Source organism: Desmodus rotundus, chromosome 4 (genome assembly GCF_022682495.2).
Source record: "Desmodus rotundus isolate HL8 chromosome 4, HLdesRot8A.1, whole genome shotgun sequence".
Lineage (NCBI taxonomy): Eukaryota > Metazoa > Chordata > Mammalia > Chiroptera > Phyllostomidae > Desmodus > Desmodus rotundus.
In genome coordinates this window covers 69201420-69215457 of record NC_071390.1, presented here as the reverse complement: position 1 = coordinate 69215457, position 14038 = coordinate 69201420, and positions in this window count along the sequence as shown.

The following is a 14038-nucleotide window of genomic DNA, read 5'->3' as shown; positions in this document are numbered from 1 at the left end:
TCTTCTGTCTTTCCTAGGTTTTGATGGTTCTCTCACTATTGGTCAGTTGTTTGTTTGGGTAATTTCTCCACCATTTAGTTGTAATTTCAGTGGTCCTGGGTGGAGGTTAGTATGGCTTCCACTCACTCCTCCACATTCTTCCTTTATTATATGTTGGTGGTTCCTTTGTTGGTGGGTTGTCTCTTCCAGCAAATATCTTGTTGTTCACAGCTCCCACCTCCCCTTTAAGTGGTCAGTGAGAAGGAGAAGGCAAAATGGATTAAGACTGCTGGAGTTATTCTATGGGATTTAAAGTACCAACCGGTAGAGAAGAGATAGGAGATCCTTTGGATAAGTATAGTGTTAACCGTGATATTTCACCTAACTAGCTACTTTTTAGAGGGGTGGAAAAAAGATAAGACTCTTGTTACAGGGTGAGAACATTGTGAGTTGCATCCAGAAAACAGTGAGTTTGTGGCAGGTCAGACTATGAGATATAGTGAGAGTAAAGGATAGAAAATGGGTGTAGTGTGTGACAGAATAGAGTTAACCACAACAGTAAGAAAGCTCTGGAAGACAGTGAAGTGGGCTAAGATCCAGGAGGGGTGTTGTATAGTATTTGCAATTGTATGGAACAACAATTATTTACAATAATACTGGAACAACTATCATATGACAGATGTATATGATCTGAATAACAAGAATAGGAAGTACAGGACCTACTGTAGTGTGCTATTGCAACACAAGTAAAGTGAAAGAAGGAAAATTAAAAATATATTATGAAAGAGAGAACAAGGAAAACCAGTCAAACAATGCGATTAAACAAATAAAACGAAGAAAACTAAACACAGAGAAATTTTAAAATGCTAATAAAATAAAAGAAGTAAAAATAATGAAATAATAATAATACAAATAAACAATAACGAGCAAGTGCTCTAGAATAAATAAGTGAAATTTGTCTCAGTTTCTCTATTGTTGGGATTAGCCTTGTAATTGTCTTTGGGTCTGACTCTGGACGTTTCACAGCTCCAGGTCTTATTGTCTCACTTGGAGAAAAAATATAAAAAGAAAAAGAAAAAATATATGTATATAGAAAAAAAGGCTCCTGCTGACTTTAAATGGCCAAGCGAGTTCTGCTGGTCTTTCTGGTGGCAGCAAGCTGAGGGGTGTTGGGTTTCACTTTTCTCCTTTCCTATGGTTTTACAAGTATGGGAGCCAGTTCTGGGCTACCCTCTTCACAGTTGCCCAGCCTCCAGCCCAGTTCTTCAGTTCACTGCTGGACCCCCAGTGTCCTTCTGTGCCAGGCCTGTGCCTTCAATCCACCAGTTGTGCTGTCCTTGAGCTGCACCAATTAGGGGCAATTCACACACCACCTTCTTGCCCCTCGCTGTCCTAGATGCTAGGCACTCTCAAAGTCTCTTCAGGGTAATTCAGTTCCTCCACTGAGTTTAGTCTTTCTGGGGACTGCTAACTCCCTGAGCCCTGCTGCTCTCCTCTGAGGGTGGGTGCCTCCTCCTTCCTCTTGGTGAGCCAGTCTGGATGGGTGGGGCGGGGGTGCTACTTTGGCTTATGGCAGCTGGGGTGGGGGTGCAGCAGTGGCAGTGGCAGTGGCTGGGTGGCAGGGGCGGGCATGTGCTCCTGAGGCTGTGGGGCGGTGGGAGTAGGAGGGGAGGGCATGGCCGCGGTCATGGTGTCAGGGGCTGCCGCTGTGCAAGTGTTCCCTAATCAGCCACCAAGAGCCTTTTTTTAAAATAAATAAAATCCTCTTGTTCAAGCCTCCTGCTCCTAACAAGTGCCCAGCCTCTCACACAGCCCAACTTTCCACCAGACCAGAAACTATCCAGGTCAGGGTCTGTCACAGCCCAACTCTTCTCCCTTCTCCAGGCATCACCTGGCACTCCAATTTCTCTGGTAATGACCCAGCCAGCGTCCACAGTCTCAGTGGGTGAATACTGCCCCTGCATGTCTGCCACTTTATTTTTATTTCCCCCAGTGACTTCAAGCATCCGGGTCCATCCTGGTACTGCTCTATCTTCCATGTTTGGCAGGGGAGGGAACCATTGACCTGGCTGTCTTTCAAGAATCCTTCCAGTAGGTGCTGGGCCTGGGGCTGTGGCAGTCCTGGTCCCCGCACTGGTCCCAGGGACCTTACTGTCCCAAAGCAATCTCCTTACTGCCTGATTTTTCAATGTCCTTTACAGTTTTGGCCTCCAACTTTCATATATGTTGGGATTCTGTTGGCTGTTCACTCTGTTCCTCAGAAGATCAGCTAGGTGTCCCACTTGTGCTCAGGGGAAAGTGGACTCCGCTACCACCTACCTCACCGCCATCTTTTGTAGATAGATTCTCCATAATATTCAATAATGTAAACAATTCTTGGTATTTCTATATACTGTATCATTTCCAAAACATTTTCACCTACCCAATATATGACATCTGTCTGGGAAAAAAATCCAGCTGTTATTAGTATAACAATGGTTTGAGTTACATTCATGTAAACTGGAAGCCAAGGAGAGTGGACTGGAATGCGCATGTGTGAACAATGATGACTTCACTGTACTAGTCAGTGGAGGTGGTAGACACCACTGAGTGAGCATGTGTATTATTTGGCCATCACATTCAAAATGTCTGAGCATGTAGAGCAATGAATCTACATCAAATTTGTGTTAAGCTTGAACACAAGCCCATATTTGGTGACTCCATGGAAACTATTCAGATGATTCGGAAGTCCACAGCTATGGGCAACTGGTTATTGACACCTTCATCATAACTATCTGTCCACTCATGCATCATGTCTCATGCAGAAACATCAAATTATCCATGTGACTCAGCCCCACTTCAGCCCATATTTGGTGGCCTACAACTTCTTGCTTTTCCCAAAACTAAAATCACCTTTGAAAAGGAAGAGATTTCAGGCCATTGATGAGATTCAGGAAAATATGATGAGGCAGCTAATTGCTATTGGAAGATCTGTGTAAGGTTCCAAGTTGCCTAATTGAAAGGCACTGAGGCATCACTGTCCTATGCACAATGTTTCTTGTATCTTGTATCTTCTTCAATAAATGTCTCTATTTTTCACATTACATAGCTGGATACCCTCTGGATAGATGCTGTATTTCCAAAACATTTTCATCTATCCAATAAGCAAAGTGGAGACTACGTTCCTCTCTCATAGTGCAATACTGAACAGAGCAGTCATTTTTCCTAAGCAGAGTAACTATAAGAATTCCATGTCCAATTAGAGTAGATAAGGAGAGCTTTGAGATTTTTTAATGATGGGAAGATGTTGGATCATCCTGCTTATATGAGATAAGGATGACTCTGACTTCAAAGCCTGCGCCACAGTCATGTTTGTGCAGTGACAGGGTCCCACATAGACATAAATGTAGGTTTGTCCTTACGCATAGATACATATACAAACACATACATATTTCAGTTAACTAGATACAGCCTTGTCTTGCTAGAGAGAGTGGTTTTGTCTCTTGAACTCTTACTCTTCCACCATGCAGAGAGAACCAGTAAATGTTGATTCATGAAAAAGAGAATGGCACTGAGAGAATGGTGGCTTATTTTGTGTTTCCAGACTGCTGGATGAAAACAAAAGTCATCCTCTAATTAGCTATACCTTCATAATAAGGTGAATGAGTTGTGAGAGGAAAGGAGACTAGCACTGTAGATAACCAGAGCTTTTATCCAGCCTTAAAGACAACTCCTGGTCCCACCACTGGTCCCCCAGTGATATCTGAGCCTCTGTAACTAGGCTCTTGACAGCATCTCCCTCCCCCTTCACCAGGAAATCAAGTTTATATCATTACCTAAAGCTGTTATCCTCCTTCCCATACACACATGCTTATGACACAGTTGCATGTCAGCTCTGGCCTCACTCCATCCACATCAGCCCAGTTTGTCTGTATGTCACACTTTGGTTTCTCAATGTGCCTTGAGAGAGCACAACAGCAGAGGCCACTTTGTAAAGGCAACACAGTTAGTATAATGGGAGAGGGGGGAAGATTTGGAGTATGAAAGGGAGTTGGAAACCTGGAGCACTAGGTATAGGCTGTGGGCTCTTAGAATGTAGAGCTGCAAACACCATGGTCCCTGCCAATGGGCCAAGAAGGGGAAGATAAAAACAGTGGGTCAAAGTTCTGGCCTGGAAATAAAATCTAAAACCACACCTGTGTGAAAGGTGGCCTATCCTCTCAGCCATGATGGTGCCCAAAAAACTGCCATTATTTATGCTTAGTTCTTATTACTCCCTTAAAGTAAGGGATTGTGAAACAAGAGCAAGAGAATCAACTGGGCAGAACTTACACTACAGACTGGGTGGACTCAGGTATAAAATGTGGATGATGATAAAATACAAATGACTTCTGCATCTGTGGAAACACTGTTTCATTTGGGCCAGTGGAACAAGCAATCCTACTAGGTCATGGGGAGACTCTCAGCCCCTAACCCGCTGAAGGTGCTGTTTCTCTTTGTTCCCCTCTGAGTTTCCTACCCTACCCGTGTGGCAGTGTCCAAAACTCAGTCACACACAGCTTTGCCCACTGCAGTTCACAGTTATCTTCCAGGTGGAAAGGCTTCTGCTCCAAATTGCTCCCTTTCCCCTCCTCCAGTGTATGACTATAAGGGTCACTGCTCCTTACTCTTATCCCCAGAGCTACTGAACTCCTGCATGGAGCAAAGAACACCAAAGAAGTGTCCCTCGCTAGAAGTGTAGGTGACAGTGCTCTGTGCCACCACATGCAGTATTGTTTTTATGTTCAAGGGCACATGGGAAGCTGGCATCTCCCAGACTCCTTCCAAAAGGAAAGAAAAAAACAGCAATTCTCTTATTAATCAGAGTAACAGACAAATCAGAGAATTCATCAAAACCACACCAAAGCTTGAATTATCATTAGTGAGAGGTTAGTATTCTATCTGACCACATCTAACAAAGTAATTGGATAATTTTTAAATGTTTATTTGTACTACTGGGCCAAGATCTAGAAAATATATAAATGAAAAATTCAGATCCATCTGAACTTGGCATTTTCAATTGATCTAATGGCTCATTTGTATTTAATCTACTCTAATTAGGAGACAGCAAAGAATTCTAAGTGATAATGTCCGTTGTATTTCAGAATGGTTATAGGGTTTCCAGATGGTATATGGAAAGGTATAGCAAACAGATGCAAGCCTGGAAATAAAATAAAACAAGGGTGTTTGAAGGTCAAAATTAGATATTGCACAGCCAGGTTTGGGTTAATAGCAGTGGTGGAAAACAAACAGTTCCTTGTGACCAGGCTGGGTTGAGAAAATAACCAGGTCACAGCAACTATTCCCAAAGGCCCTGGAGCAATCAGCAGCTGGGAGTGTGCTGGGAATCTGAGAGGCAGTAGCCTGCTGACATGGAAAGGCCAGTTTATGTGGCAGGATTGGGGGGATAAGTTCCTCTGCACTATCCACCCAGCTGCAGTGATGAGATGTCTCAGGAGGAGCTCAGGTGCACCTGGCCCAGGTGGAAAAGTTGATGTGAGGCAGTAGCACCTCTGACCACCACAAATGCCCTTTACCAAGAAGCTCTAGGCCCCTAGCCTCCAAGAGCCTCAAATCTGGGTCAATGCTCAGAGAGTCCATGTATGTAGTATGGGTGAAAACACATGTGCTTTTGAAGCAGGCAGACCTGTGTGTGGAAGCAGACATTCAGATCCCAGTGGTGCCTCTTTTTAGCTTTGTCACTTTCTAGTTGTGATGCTGATAAAGCCTCTCGATCTCTGTTAGTCTGAATGTCCTCATCTGTGAGGGCACAATGGCATCCACCTTGCAGAGGACCTGGAATAACCTAGCACCCAATAGCCTTAGCTGTTTGCATCCTCTCCTGTCCCTGCTTGCTCTCAAATTTCATAGCCTATCTCAGGGCCCCTGCCACCCTATGGCCACTGAAGACAGATCTGTGCCTCATCCCTCTCCTTATGCTCAGAGTAGCTCTGGGTGGGTGTTCTTAGAGAATCACTTTCTGTTCACACTGGCCTCAAATATTCTACACAAAGCTCCAGAGGCCACTAGAAAGCTCAAGGAATTTCCCCAAGAGCCACCTCCCACCCTCTGCTTCAAACCTAATGCCTGTCTGAATTTCCTAGATTCTAGCCACTGTAACTATCTCAAATCTCAAATCTCTTCTCTCCTCCCTCAATCCCTCCTTCTTTCTTTCCTTTAATTTGCACTTATTTTCCTTCCTTCCTTTCTTTTTTGTTCCCTTTCTCCCTCCCTCTCCCTCCTTGCCTTATTTATTCTTGTTGATGACTGTTTGCATGGCATTACAAGCTCTGATCTCATTTTACCCCCAAAGACACTGCCCATTACCTAATTGCCTTGCTCCCAAATTCTTCACTCAGAGCTCCGGGAAGTCTTGCCCTCCATCAGACCCTGCTCCCTTGCATCTAGACACTACCACACAGTTGGCAACTGTAATGGACATTTGTTACAAAAGTGAAGTGGGGGAGAGTATATTCTCTTAGTGAGATCCTAAATATCTGCCTGCTCCAGTCCTGGTTCATCAGCCCACCCTTCAATCCCATGGGCCAACTCACATCCTTCCAATGCATCCTCTCCTGTTCAAGTTACCAAAATAAGCCATTGTTGTTTCCAGCCAAAGAACTACATGGCACCTGTTAAAGAGGGATCAGGGGGCACTAGCCACAAGGGAATGAGACTATCCCAGTTGTCACAATGAGAAATGATCAGAGCCTAAGCCAAGGCAGGATCAATGAGTGTGCAGAGAAGAGGATGAATTAAAGAGCTAATGAATAAGAAGGTAAAGAAAGACACGAGGCTCAAATGTGGAAGATGAACCCACTGCCAGGCCCCTGGTTGGGTGTTGGACAAAAGATAAGATGGGACCCTAGCAAAGAGATCAGGTTTAGGAGAAGGAGATGACGTGATCTTTTATAGGCACAGAAGGACAGATATACCTGTGGAACACCTGGGGAAGGACATCCAGGAGGCAGTGGGTTGAATAGTTCTGGAAATCACCCTAAGAACAGATTATTCCCTAAAGCTGTTAAAGCTATTCCTGCCTGGTCATCTGAAGAGCAGACCCCTAGAGAGGAACTTCAGGGCTGAGGCTAGATTAGACATCAGAGTAATATGACAGAAACCTTAGAGGAGAAGTCTGAGACTTGGCCTCCATCAGGCCTCCCACCACCCTGTGTCCTCAAAGGTAAGCCACTTACTGTTTCTAAGCATCAATCTGTCCATCCATAGAATGAGGGTAAAATGCCTTCCTCATACTTCCATCATACCATCAGGGGGAATCGAAGGTGAGAGGGCTTATTGGCCACTTATAGGAATAGAGATTGATACTGCAGCCAAGGCAGGTCATGGGTGAGGATGGACCACTTTAAGTCAGGATCAAGGCCACAGGGATGAAGAGTAGGAAGTTGAGGGCCCTAACACAAGGTGATGTAATACCATTTTATTGAGGGTTGCCTCCCTTGAGCAACCTAGTACAGACTATTTCTTTTTCTTCTTAACCAAATGTGAAAGCCTCACCAAATACTTGCTGGCTTCCAGCAAGCCCTTGTGGATCCACTGTTTTCCTCTCCAGATTTTCAGATTTAAATCCAAGCTGTTAAAGGCAGGTATTTTCTGGTTCCTGGGATGCACCTGGGAACCAGGATTCAGAACAGCAACAAGGGCTCACAGAGGCTAGGGATGGTCCCTTCTGAAGCTGGATGTCTCGGGCTGAAAGACTTCCCTGTGTCTTCAAGAATATACAGTTCCAAGGCCCATACATGGCATGGGTACTCTGTGGAAGTCACAGAGTATGCAATGAACTAGATAACACCTCTTCCTTCAGCCACTGGAAAACAGAGCCATTGACCAGACCAAGGTAAATCTGCAGACACTCAAAGTGAATAAAAGGCATAATTTCATGTTGTTACCCCTGGAATGGTAGTGTTTTGTGTGTGGTGTCTCATTTTCAGAAAGTTAATGCATGTAATTCAGAACTAGTATAAGCATCTCCACAAGGACAATGAGGACACAGTCCTTGGTTTATCGGGGACCAGACTTAGGAACACTGACAACTTAAGAGATGCCACTGGATTCTGTAATACTGAGGCTGGAAAGACCCCACATCAAGACATCATCTGGACAACAAAGAGAGTGAGACTATCTGAACCAGAGGGAATACAGTATTTACTACACTGGGCTGCTGTACAGTCAGAGCCCCATCCACATGGCCAATGCCCACTTGCAAGACCTTCAACTTTGGGGAACTTACTTTGTCTTTTCCACACTCAGTTTCATTTGGTTCTTAGGGCTGGGATGCACGTAAAGCATTGACAAAGCACTGACACATAGTAAATGCTCAATAAATTGTAGCTCTTATTTTCCTATGGCTTTATACTCTCTTCCTTTCCTTTCTCTCCAGAGGTGATGCATTGCCTCACAACCTTCATCCCACACAACAGCAAAAGCCCAAATAGATGTGCTCCTCCCACTGCTCTCAGTGACCAGCAAAACTTACATGGGCACTTTACCTCTCCAGAGTGCAATTTCTCATCTGCCAGCAAGTTGTGAAAACAGATGATGTGGAGGGCCACTTATTGTAAAAGTCTATGGAACTGAAAATTCATGATTCTCAATATGTACTCATGTACCTATGTAGTTTCAATGCACTAGAAATTTCCCAGCTGGTTTGGTGTTATTACCTAGATATTCATTCTCATGATAAAGTCAGCTTCAGTTCTAAACTGCAATAGACTCCATGCTCAAAAATTCAGTACGAGAGAGGAAGCCCTAGACTCTCTGGGAAAGCATCATTTCCGAAAATATTAATGAATATTTTATTATGTATAAATAATAATGAAGGGAAATGTATGAGTGTCCTTGCTCTTCTGTTATTAGTACTTTAAAAGGCACAAAATAGAAAAAACTCATGAAACAGTCCTAAGTATCAATTTATTGCCTTTTAGTTTTGCTCATTGATGGCATTCACATTTCCATTAAAGTCTTCTTACAAGACTTCTCCATGTCATCTCCCTCAACTCACATTGATAATTTATGTCACCTGCTTCTCCCCTTGGCTTTGTGACATATTCTGGAATTCAGTCTTTGTAAGAGTCTGCCTTGAGAAGCATGATAGATAGTGTCTGACAAATCCATGGAGATGTACACTCACATCATGAGAATGCTGGTAAGGGGGAGGGGGTTCTTTTGCTTTACTTTTTTAAAATTTATTTTTCAATTATGGTATTTTTATCATAATTGAAAAATACTTATGGTATTATTCAATTATTTTTCAATTAATACTAATACAATATTATATTAGTTTCAGGTGCACAACCGATACTGTTTAGACATTTATGTAACTTATAAAGTGATCATCCCAATAAGTCTAGTAGCCATCTGAGATCATACACAATTATTACAATATTATTAATGCTATACTTTATGTCACTGTGATTATCTTTATAACTATCAATTTTCTACTTCTTACTCCCTGAACTTTTTCACAATGTCCATACTACCCCAAACAATCTATAGATTTAATGCAAACTGTATTAAACTACCAGTGGAATTTTTCACAGAACTAGAACAAATAATCCTAAAATTTATATGGAACTACAAAAGATCCCAAATAGCCTCAGCAACCTGCGAAAGAACAAAGTTGGAGGTATCATGCTACCTGATATCAAGCTATACTACAAGGCTATAGTAAACAAAAACAGCACAGTACTGGCATAAATACAGACACATAGATCAATGGATGAGAACAGAGAGCCCAGAAATAAACCCACAACTATATGGTCAATTAATCTATGACAAAAAAGGCAAGAATATACAATGGGGTAAAGACAGTCACTTCAGTAAATGATGTTGGGAAAGTGGACAGATAAATTAAAAAAAAAAAACAACAACTAGACTTCTTTCTTCCATGTACAAAAATAAACTCAAAATAGATTAAAGACATAAATGTAATGCCTGAAACCATAAAACTAGAAGAAAACACGGGCAGTAAACTCTTTTTTTTTTTGTCCTCTCCCAAAGACATGCTTATTGATTTTAGAGAGAGGGATAGAAAGGGAGAAAGAGAGAGAGGGAAACATCAATGTGAGGGAGAAACATCAAATGGTTGCCTTTCATAAGCACCCTAACCAGTAAGTGAACCTGCAACCTAGGCATGTGCCCTGACCAGTAATGGAACCCATGACATTTTGGTTTGCGGGACAACACCCAACCAATTGAGCCATACTGGCCAGAGCAGGAAACTCTTTGACATCGCTTTCAGCAGTATTTTTTTTTTTTGGATATGTCTCCTAAGGCAAGGAAAACAAAGGAAAAAATAAATAAATGTGACTTGTTTTAAGACAAGCATCAGCACATGTCACAAGGCTCAGAGGAAGGCTCTCTTGTCATTCTTCAGTCCTGACACTAGTAGGTGCCACCATTTAGAGGACGACTTAGAGTTATGTGCCCACAGAAAATAGAGGGGCAGTAGGAAAGGGTACCTAAGAGTCAATCTCTGTGATTTTTACTGATGTCACATATATAGTTCCAACTCAAGTTTTCCAATTCTCCAACACCAACTAGAGATCCAACCACACAATTCAATTCTGATACGAACTACCTGGAGGTAAAGCAGACCCAGAAGTTTAAGGGCTCTGTCCCAATTCAGATGCCTGCTGCAAATAGAGCGCCAAACAACCTTCACTTATGCCCAGCTGACCAAGTATTTGTTAAAAAGATTCACAAAACTCATGAAAGCACTCTACTTACAAGTACATTTTTATTATAAAGAATACAAATGAACAGCCAAATGGAAGAAATGCATAAGGCAAGGTATAGGGTGGGGGATGTGTATAGCTTCCATGCCCTCTTTAGTCACACCACCTTCCCTGCTCCTAGATGGGTTCACCAACTGGAAGTTCAGATAGCCTTACATTTCAGAGTTTTTAATCTAAGTTTCTTTTTTTTTTTTTAGGTAGACATAATTTATTAAATTGTGGTCATTGGTAACTGAAGTAAATCTCCAGTCCCACTCTCCTCCCAGAAAGTCAGGGTTAGGCTGACTTCAAGTTAGGCTGAAACTCTTAATCCTCTAATCCTCTGTTTGGTTCCTCTCCCAACCAGCCCCCATCATGAAGCTATCTAGGGGCCTGCCAAGAATTACATCATTCAAATTAACTGAGGTATGGTCTAAAGGGCTTCCTGATGACTAAAAAAGGACACCCCCATTACTCATGAAATTCCAAGGGCTTTAGGACTCCTCTGCCAGGAACCAATGACAAAGATCAAATATATCCAGAGCCAGGTTGAAATGTTGACACAGCCACCCATCACCAGCTGACTGAGTGAGGCACTTGCACTCCTGAAGCATCAGGTTCCTGATCTGTAAACATCCCAAGACATCCCTCATCCTACCTAACAGGTAGGTTGTGTGCATTCAGGAGAGTATGAAAGGTATCAAACAAGTATGTGTTAAAACTCTACACACATTGCCCTGACCAGCGTGGTTCACTTAGCTGGAGCAACATCTCATAATCTGAAAGGTTGTGAGTTCAATTCCCAGTCAGGGCACATGCCTAGGTTGAGGGTTTGAACCTGGTGGGGGCGTGTACAGGAGGCAACTGATCGATGCTTCTCTCTCATATTGATGTTTCTGTCCCTCTCCCTCTTCTTTCCTTCCCCTCTCTCTAGAATCAATAAGCATGTGCTTTGGAAAGGATTAAAAAAGAAAAAAGAAAAGAAAAGAAAAGAAAAGAAAAGAAAAGAAAAGAAAAGAAAAGAAAAGAAAAGAAAAGAAAAGAAAAGAAAAGAAAAGAAAGGAAAAGAAAAACCTCAATTTTTAAGAGGAGTTCCAGCCAAGATGGAGGTGTAGGTGGACACACTGCACCTCATCGCACAACCAAAAGAAGAACAAGAATTTGAAAACAAAAAACAAGCAGAACTGACAGAAAATCGAATTGTATGGAAGTCCGACAACCAAGGAGATAAAGAAGAAACATTCATCCAGACCGGTAGGAGGGGTGGAGAGAGGCAGCCGGGGCAGCCAGGGCGGAGAGGACTCACGGCAAGTCAGGGGCTGGTGGACCCAGTGAAGAGGCGGATTGTGGAATGGGGCATGCCAGGCTGCAGCTAGCAGACCCCACAAGGTGGTGGGGGGAAGACCCTGTGGACCCACATTCGCGCATAGATAAACCGAGAGGAACGGCAGGGGAGTTAAGCAGACCACACAACCCAGGACTCCAGCATGGGGAAATAAAGCCTGAAAACTCTGATTGAAAATGCCATGGGGGTTGAGGCAGCAGCAGGAGAAACTCCCAACCTCACAGGAGAGTTCATCGGAGAGACCCACAGGGTCCTAGAGCATGCACAAGCCCACCCACTCGGGAACCAGCACCAGAGGGGCCCAATTTGATTGTGGGTAGTGGAGGGAGTGACTGAAATCTGGCAGAGAGTGGAGCAAGCACCATTGCTCCCTCTCGGCCCCTCCCCCACATACAGCATCACAGTGCAGAGGCCAGCATTACCCTGCCCCAGTGAACACCTAAGGCTCCGCCCCTTTATATAACAGATGCGACAAGATAAAAAAAAAATGACCCAAATGAAAGAACAGATCAAAGCTCCAGAAAAAATACAACTAAGCAATGGAGAGAGAGCCAACCTATCAGATGCACAGTTCAAAACACTGGTAATCAGGATGCTCACAGAATTGGTTGAATTTGGTCTCAAATTAGATGAAAAAATGAAGGCTATGCTAAGAAAAACAAAGGAAAATGTACAGGGAACCAATAGTGATGGGAAGGAAACTGGGACTCAAATCAGTGATGTGGACCAGAAGGAAGAAAGAAACATCCAACCAGAAAAAAATGAAGAAACAAGAATTCAAAAAAATGAGAAGAGGCTTAGGAACCTCCAGGACATCTTTAAACGTTCCAACATCTGAATTATACGAGTGCCAGAAGGAGAAGAGGAAGAACAAAAATTGAAAACTTATTTGAACAAATAATGAAGGAGAACTTCCCTAATCTGGCAAAGGAAATAGACTTCCAGGAAGTCCAGGAAGCTCAGAGAGTCCCAAAGAAGCTGGACCCAAGGAGGAACACACCAAGGCACATCATAATTACATTACCCAAGATTAAACACAAGGAGAGAATCTTAGAAGCAGCAAGAGAAAAGGAGACTGTTACCTACAAAGGAGTTCCCATAAGACTGTCAGCTGATTTCTCCAAAGAGACCTTACAGGCAAGAAGGGGCTGGCAAGAAGTATTCCAAGTCATGAAAGGCAAGGGCCTACATCCAAGATTACTGTATCCAGCAAAGCTATCATTTAGAATGGAAGGGCAGATAAAGTGCTTCTCAGATAAGGTCAAGTTAAAGGAGTTCATCATCACCAAACCCTTATTATATGAAGTGATGAAGGAATTTATCTAAGAAAAAGATTTTAAAAATAAGAACAGTAAAAATGACAGCTAACTCACAGTTATTAACAACCATACCTACGCCAAAAACAAAAGCAAAGCCAACAACTAGAACAGGAACAGAACCACAGAAATGGAGATCACATGGAGGGTTATCAACAGGGGAGTAGAATGGGGAAAGAGGGGGGGAAGGTACAGAGAACAAGTAGCATAAATGGTAGGTGGAAAGTAGACAGGGGGAGGGTAAGAATAGTATAGGAAATGGAGAAGCCAAAGAACTTATATGTATGACCCATGGACGTGAACTATAGGGGGGGAATGTGGGAGGGAGGGGGGGAAATGGGACAACTGTAATAACATAATCAATAAATATATTTTTTATTTTTTTAATTAATAAAAAAAGGACACATGGACAAAACCAAAGGGGATAGGTTTAAGGGTGGGAGGTGGGGATGGGTGGGACAGGAGGCCATGGTGGGATGAAAATGGAGACAACTGTACTTGAAAACAGTAAGAAATAAAATGAATTAATGAAAGCCCACGATGTCCAAATTTGAGAGGCTGGGCTTCTTGGCGTAGCTCTCAGAACATATTTTAAGAACCACCAATCTAGCCAAACCCTCTCATTTATTGTCTACAACTTACTGAGA